Below are 12,193 nucleotides of genomic sequence, written 5' to 3'. Positions count from 1 at the left end.
ATTATATGAAACTCAGATAGAATTGCCTGACCACTTCAGTTTGCTGGAGAGCAGATGGTATTCAATTCAACTAACTTTTATGGGGTTCCTGCCATTTTCCAGTTACAATGCTAGATATGGGGAAGCGCTAAGGTGAATGGGTTCTCATGAAATTCACAATCTATAGGAACACAATATATAGAATCTTAAGAGACCCATGAACAAATAAATTACATGAGGGATAAATTAAGTATAGAGGTATGTTCAAAGTTATAGATGTAGTGTGAATGAAGACATGGTTAAATTTTTCCGGGGAGGTAACAGAAGGCTAGTGGACGATGTGATTTTGTGGGAGCTGGTGGGCGGGACCTGGGTGTGGGTAAACAAAAGTGAAAAACAGGCCTGGAAATAAAGGTTGCATTCTTTCAAAACTGAGTAGCACTGGATGGTCATTTTATGCTCTTTCCTTTGGGATTGCCACTTGGGACTTTCAACAAAGGAAGGAAACTCAATTAGACCACCTCAGATGTCATACAGAACACTGACTTGGCACCGGAAGATCTGTACTTATGTCCTAATTCTTCAATTTAACAAGCTTTGTGGCCTTGGACAAATTGGCTGACATTTTTGAGCTTCAGTTTTCACCTCCGTAAAATCATGCAGTTGGACCCTCCTACTGGTCCTCAAACCTTTGTGTCTTGCATTCTATCAATGTTTGAACTCTGTCCTTACAAGCCAGTTTCATCCCCACTCTGATCGCTCCTCCCTCCAACCAAAGAATAAAAGGAGCAAGCAAGAAAGCTCCTTTTCCAAGCATGACACTTACATGCTTACAGGCCATCTATAGCCCTTTTCATAATTTGTGCTTTTCAATTTTTTTTCTGGGATTTAAGTTTTAGAGAATAAATTTTATCATGAATCTGCAATTGTTCTAAAAACCTTGCAGCTTACTTAACCTAGTTTGTTTTCCTGCTGATTGAGAATCCTTCTAGCATCTTGCCCTGTGTTCCTCTTGAACACTCAAAATCATGGGCCCTAACTTCATTCATCTACTCCTTTTCCAGTTCAGAAAGCTCAGGCAGGCAAAGTGAAAAAGGGAATAACATGCACATTGGAGCTATAAATAGCAATTGTACAACTGATTGTAAATACCAAAGGCTAAAGACGTAAGTAGTAATCAAATAGCCTTCCCTTTGGGACAGCTGCAGGAAGAAGTAGTCCACAGCCTTCAAGGCAAAAAACAGCCTGCAAGCCCAGGTCATAAACCTTCTGTTTGCACTGGATTGTTAGGGGAAAGATTTCTGGTGCCTGGCATTGCATCTGGCCACAATAGTTGCACAGCAGCTACCGACTGAGGAACAGACAACTGAAGCAGAAGCTCTGGGTTTGACCCTGAGCTTGGCCACTCCCAAAACTTCTCTGCACCCCAGTGTTTTCAGATGGAAGATCAGAAATAATGACTCCTGCTTCACAAGGTTGACGTGAAGATTTCACGTAGATGTTGTTTGAAACCGAGTTTTGGAAAAATATTCAAGAAGTGGTGGAGGCCAGGCACAGTGGCTCACACCTGTAATCCCAGCACTTTGGGAGGCCGAGGTGGGCAGATCACTTGAGGTCAGGAGTTCAAGACCAGCCTGGCTAACATGGTGAAACCCCATCTTTACTAAAAATACAAAAATTAGCCAGGCAATGGTGGGACATGCCTGTAATCTCAGCTACTGGGGAGGCTGAGGCAGAAGAATCTCTAGAACCTAGAGGGTAGAGGTTGCAGTGAGCTGAGATTGCACCACTGCACTCCAGGCTGGGTGACAGAGAGAGACTCCGTCTCAACAAAACAAAACAAAACAAAAAACAAATGGTGGAGAATTTCTAGTTGGCTGACCATAGCTACTCAGGCAGTTAAGACCAGGTTTTCAGTTGTGAGACATCCCAGGAATTTATGTATTTATGTATATGAACATATACACACATATGCATATATATATGAGATCAAAGGGCTTGGAAAAAAGGATAAATAAGGATATGCTATCTAATTGAATAAAATTCTCTAAAATCCTGTTAGATCTGCTAAATCAGGAGGCAAGGAGAAGTAATAGTTATTTCTCCTTTTAAGGAAGATAAAAATCCTGATTTAGTTTTCTGAGATTTGGAGTCTCCTTCCGTCAGCTTCCCCATAGCCCCGGCTCTCATTCCCCAAAGCAGTGAGAACAGAGTTCTCAGCCTCTACATTGATGATTTATCCCGGTCACAGAGGGGACACCCAGCTAACTGAGGTTAACAGCTTTCTCGGTTTCATTTCAAAAAGACATTAGCATGGAGTCTCAATGAAATGCTGATATGCCAAATACTGATTCATTCACCTGCAGAGTTCACTTTAAGGCAGGGACCTATTTGACAGGCAGGGCTGAGCTCCCAGCCTTTTCCTAAAGGGCAATCCCGTAATTCATCTTCCAGTGCTAAATTACACCTGACACTTCACTGAAGACGTCAGGTGCACTCACCCAACTGCAATAAGCCTGATGCAGAAGAGGTTTGGAAATGACAAAAGTATTTTTTGAAAATAACATGACTAATTCAATTGTGGGTGGAAATATCTGTGGTGTAAAATATTCCCAGGCAGAATGCACACATTTGTTTTTGTGTTATGGGCAGGTCTTTTCTCTGGCAATGGGGAATCTCTATGTTGTGCATCACTACCTGAGCTACATGCCCCGTGACCTGTCCTTAGATTTGGCCTAGTCACTAAAGAAGCTCCAAGCTTTTCCATCATCTGGGCCTTCCCTACTCTAGTCTCCTTCCACATTTGCAGGAAAGATGGTTCAAAAGCTACAAAGTCATGCGCTCTTACTGCTCCTCTACAGAATTTTCTGCGGAGAGGTTCAAGAATAGGCACAGGGGAAGCAGAAGACCCATCCCCTACATTAAGCAAAGTCGTCAAGCACTTTAGCATGGCCCTTAACTTGTTATCAGGCCCCAAGGATGCTTTGGTGAAAGAAAAGAAAGAACAAAACAAAACAAAACAAACCCAAAACTTGACAAGTGAAACCAACTAGCTTCCTAATGGTCCCATCCAGGAATTTAGTGGGTGCAGGGAGTTGCTGGTCATTTATCTGATGCTGTATGAAGAGAGCACATGAGGCTTTAGCCTGGCCAGAGCTCACGAGAACTTTGGAGGGATGAGGGGAAATGTTTTCTCTAATTCAGAAAGTCTTCATTGAGTATGTGCTAGGTGTTGAGGACACTGCAGTGAACAGGCAGACACAGGGGTCTTCTCTCATGGGGCCTCAGGTCTCACTTGGGAGACCTGAGCTTAAAAAGAGCTAAGATGATTGACCTGCTGGGTAGTGCCCAGCACCTCTTACGTGCTTAATAACTGTTGAATGAAGAAATTGTAAATAGGGTAAAAGCAAATGAGCTGAACATTATTAAGCGCCTCTCTGGCCCAGATTCTATGCTAGGCCCTTTCCATTACATTATCTAATTCAGCACAAAATGAACAGTTAAAGTCAAGGTCAGACTCTGGCACATGGCTTCTGAGACAGTCTCTTTCATGGCATACACATGAGAAACAGTTCTGTTTAGTGGAAAGACTCCAAGACTAGGTGTCTGTAAAATTTGGGTTTAGTAACTCTGACATTACTAAAGGTATAGTCTTGGGTAAGGATTTGTCCCCTCTGAGCCTCAGTTTCCACATCTATAATTCAGGGATGATGATACCTCCCTTACAAGGTGGTCATGAGGAATGGATGAGATGAATATGAAATGGCTTTGATTATAAATAAGATCCGGCTGTCTGTAAAAGGAAAATCATATTTTACCCATCCACTTTTTAAGAGCTCATGTTGCTTCTAAACAATTAAATTTTACATGATTTCAATAATTCTAATAAAAAAATTCGAAACAATATTAAGTTTGACCTGGCAGCTATCAAAATGGTATTTGGAGACTTTTCATCAGAAAGATTCCTATAATAAGCCAAGATTCACTTAAGATGATTATTTGTCCTGTTTTCATCACATATTTGGGGAAATTACTGATACCTAAATAGTTACTCACTTAAGTAGACATTAAATTCTTTCTTTACAAAGAAAGAATTCTTTATTTATAAATAAATTCTTCTTTATAAATTTATTTATTTTTTATTTATAAAAGAATTCTTTATAAAGAAATAATTCTTCATCAATTCTCTTTGCTCCTTCAGCATTTCTATGAGTTTCTTTGGATGAATTAACATTTTGGAGCAACACAGGAGCACAGCATTTCAATTTTTTTTTTTTTTTTTGAGACGGAATCTTACTCTGTTGCCCAGGCTGGAGTGCAGTGGCAAGATCTTGGTTCACTGCAACCTCAGCCTCCCAGGTTCAAGCAATTCTCCTGCCTCAGCCTCCTGAGTAGTTGGGATTACAGGCGCCCGCCACCGCATCTGGCTTTTTTTGTATTTCTAGTAGAGACAGGGTGTCACCATGTTGGTCAGGCTGGTCTCAAACTCCTAACCTCAGGTAATCCACTTGCCTCGGCCTGCCAAAGTGCTGGGATTACAGGCGTGAGCCAACACGCCAGGCCTCTTTTTTTTTTTTAATTAAAAAAAATTTTTTTTTGTAGAGATGGGGGTTCTTGCCAAGTTGCCCAGGCTGATCTCGAACTCCTGTGTTCAAGCAATCCTCTTGCCTAGGCCTCCCAAAGTGCTGGGATTACAGGCATGAGCCACTATGCCAGCCTCAGATTCTAACTAAATGAAGAACAATCCAATTTAATGACAGCATGACTTTTTTGGGGGCAGGGGAACAGAATCTCACTCTGTCACCCAAGCTGCAGTGTGCAATGTCATGATCTCGGCTTGCTGCAACTTCTGCCTCCTAGTCTTAAGCCATCCTCCTGCCTTAGCCTTCCAAGCAGCTGAGCTATAGGTGCACATCAGCGTGTCCATCTAATTTTTGTATTTTTGTAGAGACAGGGTTTTGCCATATTGTCCAGGCTGTTCTTGAACTCCTGGGCTCAAGCAAACCTCCTATCTCGGCCTTCCAAAGTGCTGGGATTACAGGCGTGAGCCACTGTGCCCAGATGACAGCATGACTTTAAGAGCACTTTCCCCAATCAGTGTTTTAACACTTAAAATGAAAATTGTGTGTGACAATTTTTCTAGTAATTATTTGTTCTTCTTTTAGTCATTAAAAGATGTTAAGTGTTGCTTATATTTAATTTTATTTTCTATTTTTATTAACTTTTTTTGTGCTCTAACTGCCTTGGTTTGTGATACTTCCCACGTCAAGATTTGTGAATTCTGTACTTTCATTTTCCTTCCCCCAGATCATCAGTGAAGTGGTTGTGGGATGCCAAAGTGGGCATGGGTCCTCACGAATGCAGTGGACACTGTCTCCCACCTAAATATAAGGGACCAATGTTTGTCACTGCTCTTTGTTTATGGTCCTTGAGCCAATTTTCAATCTATGTGACCATGCACATATTCTACCCAATTTGAATTAATTTTGCAAGTGGAAATTCATGGAGTAGTGTATCAAATGCTTTAGTAAAATCCATATATATTACCTCTAGTGCATTCCCTTCATCCATTAATCTTGTAATGTGATTTAAAAGAGTGATCACATTTGTCTGGAATGATTTGTCCTTTATCCATCCCCAAAGCTGCCTCCTGCTCTTGGCTCTATTATCCTCTCCATCCTTTCAGTTTTTCCCTCTTCACATCTGATTCATTATAGTGTTAGACACAGGGTTTATATTTTAACAGATGATAATTACTGGTAACACTTTTCTTTCTGTTTAGAAAATATTTAAGGTTTTCAAGTAATCTTTAAAATGTGGATTATTGAAAATGTCTACTGACTTACTGACTGTTAAATTTGCAAGCAAATTGCTTTAATACAATCTCTTTACTTTAAGCGATGATTCTGAAAACATTTTCCCAGGCCTTATTTTCTTTTAAAATAAGTTGTGTTATGAACCATAAAACAGCATTTAAGCTGTCTTTCCTGTTCTGTTTGTTTGAATTGTTTTTTCCAGCCTCCTATTTCCCCTTCTGCCTGGGAAAGATGTGTACAGTATTATGTAAATTAAGGGTGATAATAAGTATGAAATTATTGCTGTAATACTAATATATCCACTATGAATGACTACATTTATTTGCAAAAAAAACTTAGTAAATGTTTCTCTATATGTATTAGATCAATTTGCCTGCCTTCTAAACATACTTCTAAACTTTTAGTTTGGGGTAGATTCTTTTTCTGAAGAGCTCAAATGTTATATACCAAATTAGTAAATTTAGGGTAATAGCTAATTCAAAATATAAGATGTTTTCAGAAGAGGAGAGAGAGCAGGAATGAAAGGAATAATATAAGAAAAGAATGATAAAATCAGAGATGCAGGTATGTAACAGGTAAAAGAGCACGCAATAAGTTGTGGAACTTTAGAATCCTAAGTACAGTTAAGGTGCTGTGGGGCTTCCTTTCAAAAGATGTAGAGGCTCAAATATAGACTAATTCTTTGAGATCAATTCCTTGACCCACAGTTCCAATGCAAGTGACTTCTCACCTGTCATCATAATCATTGTCCAGCTTTTCTTCTGTGTACAACCAACACTCCATTTAGGAAAGTTAGTGGGAAGGAGGACAGAGAATACTGCTTTTCAACTTGCTGCTCGGTAGGTAAAGGGTGGTAAATGCTGAACCAAGGCCCACAAGGATATTTTAGCATCTGCTCCATGGTTACCTACCAAAGACCCTGAAAAGATATCGCTTACAGAATACATGCAGTGAGAATGGGTCAGTGCCTTATAAAATGATGGGGTGAAATAAACTTCATTCAAGTCAAGATCTTAGAACTTTATTTTAAATCAGATTCAATTTAGTAACTTAAATTTGTGAGGGTGACTAGTATATTTCAATAGGATAGTCTGTAGGGGTTTATTGAATGCCATTGAAATGCTAATCAAAGACTTGGTTCAACCTGTACTCATACATTAGAACACTGAATAGAAGACCGCTATTAGACAATAAAAATGGTTATAAATTTTTTCCAATTTTATCTCCATGTGGATCTCTACCTTCTTCCTCCTATAATAAACACGTTCATTATAGAGCAAAAATCAACTTGTACCCAAGAAACATGCAGCCTCACATTGATACGTGAATGTCCATTCATTTGGGTAGGAATGGCAAGTATTTATTACTGGGAAAGAAGAGACGCATACAAAATTAAGTGAATATGTATGAATAAGTCGCAATGCTTATATGACATTAATAGGAAGAAGTTGAGTTATGTCTGAAAATGTATCTTGCTGTGTACAAGCATCTATGTTTATTCTACATAAAGCATCTGTGCTGAGGACTTAGGAGGCTTTTATTACTAGTGTTCTATTTTTTAAGGAAATATTAACAATCATTTTCAAATACATAGAGTTCTAGGGAGAATATATACATTATGTATGTGCCTTAAAATTAAATCATTTTTCCTGGCTTTGCGGGATTGTGATTCCTTAGGAGGCTGAAAATTGAGAGCTGCGCTGAAAGGGAAGTAGAACAGGTGCACATAGTCATCTCTACTCCCTGAAATATGAAGATCCCATTGATAGGAAATTTGACTCAAGGAAACATTCAAGCTACTAACTTGAATTTTCTGTTTTAAAGATCATAGTCTATGATCTATGGCTCCCTTTTCTTTGAATTTTCCTTCCTCCTCCCTTTTAATGTCTAGTGAGCCCCTGCTATATGCCAGATACTGGGCTACATGGTGGTAATATAAAGCCTCACAAGCCACGGTCCATGCCTCAGGAATGTGTGCTCCTGTAGGAGGGACAAACAAGTACATTGAAGCAGAGTCAGTGGTGCACTAAGTGTTAGGCTGGAGAGGTTGTGGAGTGCTCTTGGGACACCGAAGAGTGGCAGCTAACTCTCTCTAGGGGCAGGTTGGTGAAGTTATTTAGAAGAAATGATATAGTTTTGAAAATAAGTAGGAATTAGCTAGAGTAGGGGTTCTTAACCTGTTATCCACTGATAGCCAAGGATAGGATTCAATGTGTTTATGAATGTTAGATGGGAAAAAAATCCACCTTTATTTTCATTAATATTGAACTACAGTTTAGCATTTCCTTCTGTTACAAATGTAGAAAACTGGCCAGCTATGCTGCTGCCACTGTCACTATGGCCCATTACAAAGCTGCCAACTCTAAGTGTGAGCTGTTCCAGAGGTACTTGGAGAAGTCAGGTGTGCTGGACACGCTGACCAAGGTGTTGGTATGAAGAACCAGAGAAACCTAACAGTACTTTGGATTTCTTAAAGCATCACTTAGGAGCTGCTACCCCAGAAAATCCAGAAATAGAGCTGCTTCACCTAGAACTGGTCAAAATGAAAGAGAAATATAAAGCTACTGTAGAAAAAAATAAAAAAACTGAAAGCACAGCTTGCTCAGTACGAACCACCTCAGGAGGAGAAGCGTGCTGAATAGGATTCTTCTCAGTTGAAAAGACATGGAAAAACGGTTTTGTATGACTTGAATACTTTGTAGAGTATGTAATCTTTTCTGAATGGATGCTATAGAACTCTTTTAATATGTTTAATTCACCTATCACACTCTGTTATAAACACATAGAATCATCAATAAAAACTCAATATAACTTTCTTTGGGTCTTAAAGCAGGAGAATCCGAAGTAAATCCTGAAAAAAAACTAAACACAGCCATCTAACTCCTTACCTTAAAAGCCATTCTGTTCATTAGTCTGATTAGGAATGACGGCACTGGTTGTATGTTAGCCAAGGCAGTTTAGCATGGAGCTATTCCTTGGTGTAGTTCAGGACATGAACATAGGTACAGTCATTCTTCGAAGGTGACACTGTTGTGTACATTCCCTATAGGCAGCTGGAGAGATCCGTGTGACACAAGATGCTTTTGTACGGGTTCCCATGAATCTTCTGCTCTTGTTTGTGTAACATGGAACAAATAACTCTTCTTTGCCACCACTTTGCCTTAGATAATTGTGTGTGTGTGCCAGTTTGAACTCTGATACCACATTTTCCTTCTATGCAATCATGCCTTGTTTGATAATCTTGCATTGCTTTGCTCTGAGTTTTGGTGGGTCCTAGCTGCACACTGACCTTTCTGTGCTGTTTTTCAATTTGCCTAATAACAGCAGTTACCTTGATTGTAATTTATGTAACTTTAAACAGGATCATACTGTACCCCCTGCCTGCCTTATTTGCTTATTGAGCATAGAACAGAGGCAATATACAACTCCGGGTTCACACACAAGCTGGGATGAGAAGAGGAATGAGCCATATATTGTGGAAAATCATAGTTTGTAGGTATAATTATATAGTGCTTGATTCCCTCAAAGTATTTTTCGAGCCCTGAATTCATTTTATCTTCATTATCCCTATGAAGTAGGTGGGGACAAGTATAAGGGGAAGTTGGGTGCTGAATTTTTAGGCCAAAGACTGATGTTAATACAAATCATTCACTAACTGTAGAGCCTTGGGCATATCAGTGAACTGCTCTGAGATTTACTGTCTCCATCTGTTTAATGAGAAGAATATCCGTGATGCTTACCTCACAGGGCTGTTGTGAGGGTCAAATGAGAATGTTTGTGAAAGATACGTAAATGGTAAAGCACTATATTCTTGTTTGTTAGTCTTTTTTCCTTTCTTTGGGTAGACCTACAGTCGGATGTTTTGTTTTATTAATCACTTATTTTCCTTATTGATAGACCATCATTTTATAGACCTATTCCTATTTCATGTATTCTCTCCCTGTTGTTAGAGAACCTATCTTTGTTTCTGGTCAAAACACACATAGAAAACAAAATGATCCAATGAAAACTAGTTTAACTAGCAAAACCTTTGCACCTGTTGGAAACTATGACCAAGTCAATTATAACGACATTTAAATCAGTCGTGTTAGTAGGAATGTGGCAAAGACTGGTACCACTTCTAGTCACAAGTTTGCTTTTGGAGGGGGGCCAGATACTATTGGAAGAACATTCGCTTGAATAGATTTCTCTTTTACCAATTTGAGTGCCTCCTACATGGGCAGCAGTGGACTAAGTGCCGGGTGTGATAAAGAGGAATGACTTAATTACGAGACATGTATATAATCAAATACAGTGTGAGTTAGGACTTGTGACAAACCGTTATAATAAAACATGGCCCCATGAGGGTTTTGGAAGAGAGAGAGACTTGGCTTCTTTAGTTGGTATGACAGTTGGTAGATACAGGTCGAATTTTTTTTTTGTGGCATCCAATCCTCATGTGCTTTTTACTCATTGGATTAATATTAATATTTCTGTCAGTAAGCCAGGTGACTGTGACTGTCTTTTGTGCCATCCTTTTTGAACAGAATGGCAACATGTGGGTTGGATAATCACACTTCTAGGTGAAACTGACTTGCTTAAACTGCTGTACCAGTTAGTTTAATCTATTTAAGCTATTTAAGAATTCAGGATCAGCGTAGCCTACAGAGGTCCTCTTCAGCATTTCTGTCAAGGATTTGGATGAAGACAATATACAAGAAGATGCTTGATGGAAGAGAAGATGGATTCCATCAGTTAAGCTCCTGCTATGCTTCAGCTGCTTTGTCTATAAAATATCGACTTCACATCTTGCCTACCTCACAAGGTTGTTGTAAGAATCAAATTAAATATAATGGATGTAAAAGTGAAAAAAGTAAATGTAGAAAACAAGTTACAGTAATATTAACATACTGGTGACAACGTCACCAATAGAAATCATAGCTATTTTCATATCTCATCCATATCAGATATTGTAGGTATTTCAAAATATCCCTTACACTCATCACTGCTTTAAAATTATAGTAGTAGAACCACCACTGGACTTTATTAATGTATTAACAGAAACTATACATATTATCATACCGAATATTGGCGTTTATATTTAATTGATTTTAATATTTTGACAGCTGAATTTCAATATAAATTGATTTTCTTTGTAATTCTACATGCTTTATTCTTTATTTTATGTATTTAAAAGCATTATACTAAGAAAGGTACATAGGCTTTAGGTATATAGCAGATTGGCAGTGAGGTCCATAACACAGTGAAGATCAAGAACCCCTGAATGGGGAAGAGGTTGAGGAAGGGGTGCTAGTTATTCCAGGAAGAGGAAAAGCTTCATGGATGTTTCAAATTATACATAATGTGTCTTTAAGGCAAATGTTGATCGGTATGAAGACAAAATATGTACATAATTGTTTTGTGAAACATAGTGAGTAATATATACTCACCATGTTTTCATAGGAACATGTTGCTGGGGAGCAAACTCATTAAGCATATTAATAGCTCGCCTAGAATTTCTGAAGCTGACAATAAAGGTCCACCATGACATCAGACTCTGCAGCAGGTTGTGCTGTGATAAAAGCCCAAGAAAGATGCCTGAAATACTTATTTGCTACCTTTTCTTGTGTGGTTAGAATGCTAAGGATCATCTAAGAGCAACCAACATTTGCCTCACATGCATTGTAATGGTTATAATAGGTGCTGGAAATACAGAGTATGCTAAAAAGTTATCAAACATTAACAGAAGCAGCAGTAGCTGTGGAAAGAGTACTTGACCAGGAGTCCTTAGCTTCAGGCCACAGCTTCAAGTCTGACATTAATATCTGTGTCACCTTGTGCATGTTTTATTATTGGTAAAATGAAGATAATGACTTCTGCTCTAACTTGTAAATTTGCTCTAAAGATCAAATGAGTACGTCAAGATGCTTAGGTTTGAAACATAATACATATGTTATTGATATGGAAATAAAGGTGAAATATCAATATTATAACATTTTATGTTTTGAATATAGAAATAAAATTTTCTATCCTTGTATTATAAAATATATTGAAGAGGAAACCTTTTAGACATAGTATTTTAAAGACCTCTATATGTATAAAATATAAAATGTAAATGTAGCATATGAAATATCTATAACATAAGAGTTAAATTCTTACAAGACTGTAGACAATGAAACGTGTTATCTTAAGTTGTTAGATAACTCCATAATAAAATCACTTTCTTATGGCTGGCAACAAGCTTTCAAATATGACCTGTAGCATAAGACAGCAGTGAATTTATATATGTGCTATTTAGATTTAGTGGCACTAAGATCACAAGGACATACACATTTAATTAGTGGAGTACATTCAATTCTAAAATTTAAACCACTTTCTCCAAAAAAGCTGGTTCTTCACAGGAATCATGCAGCAAATGT

At 38.3% G+C, this 12,193-nt stretch overlaps 1 pseudogene; it reads left to right on the top strand.

Annotated features, from left to right (window-relative positions):
• The first annotated feature begins 7,935 nt into the window (after nt 1–7,935).
• Nucleotides 7,936–8,472, top strand: LOC117088782 (annotated as a pseudogene).
• Nucleotides 8,473–12,193: the final 3,721 nt, after the last annotated feature.

Source organism: Trachypithecus francoisi, unplaced genomic scaffold (genome assembly GCF_009764315.1).
Source record: "Trachypithecus francoisi isolate TF-2019V2 unplaced genomic scaffold, Tfra_2.0 Lachesis_group10, whole genome shotgun sequence".
In the NCBI taxonomy this organism is placed as follows: domain Eukaryota; kingdom Metazoa; phylum Chordata; class Mammalia; order Primates; family Cercopithecidae; genus Trachypithecus; species Trachypithecus francoisi.
The sequence above is the reverse complement of the archived record's forward strand: the minus strand, read 5'-3'. Positions and strand labels throughout refer to the sequence as shown.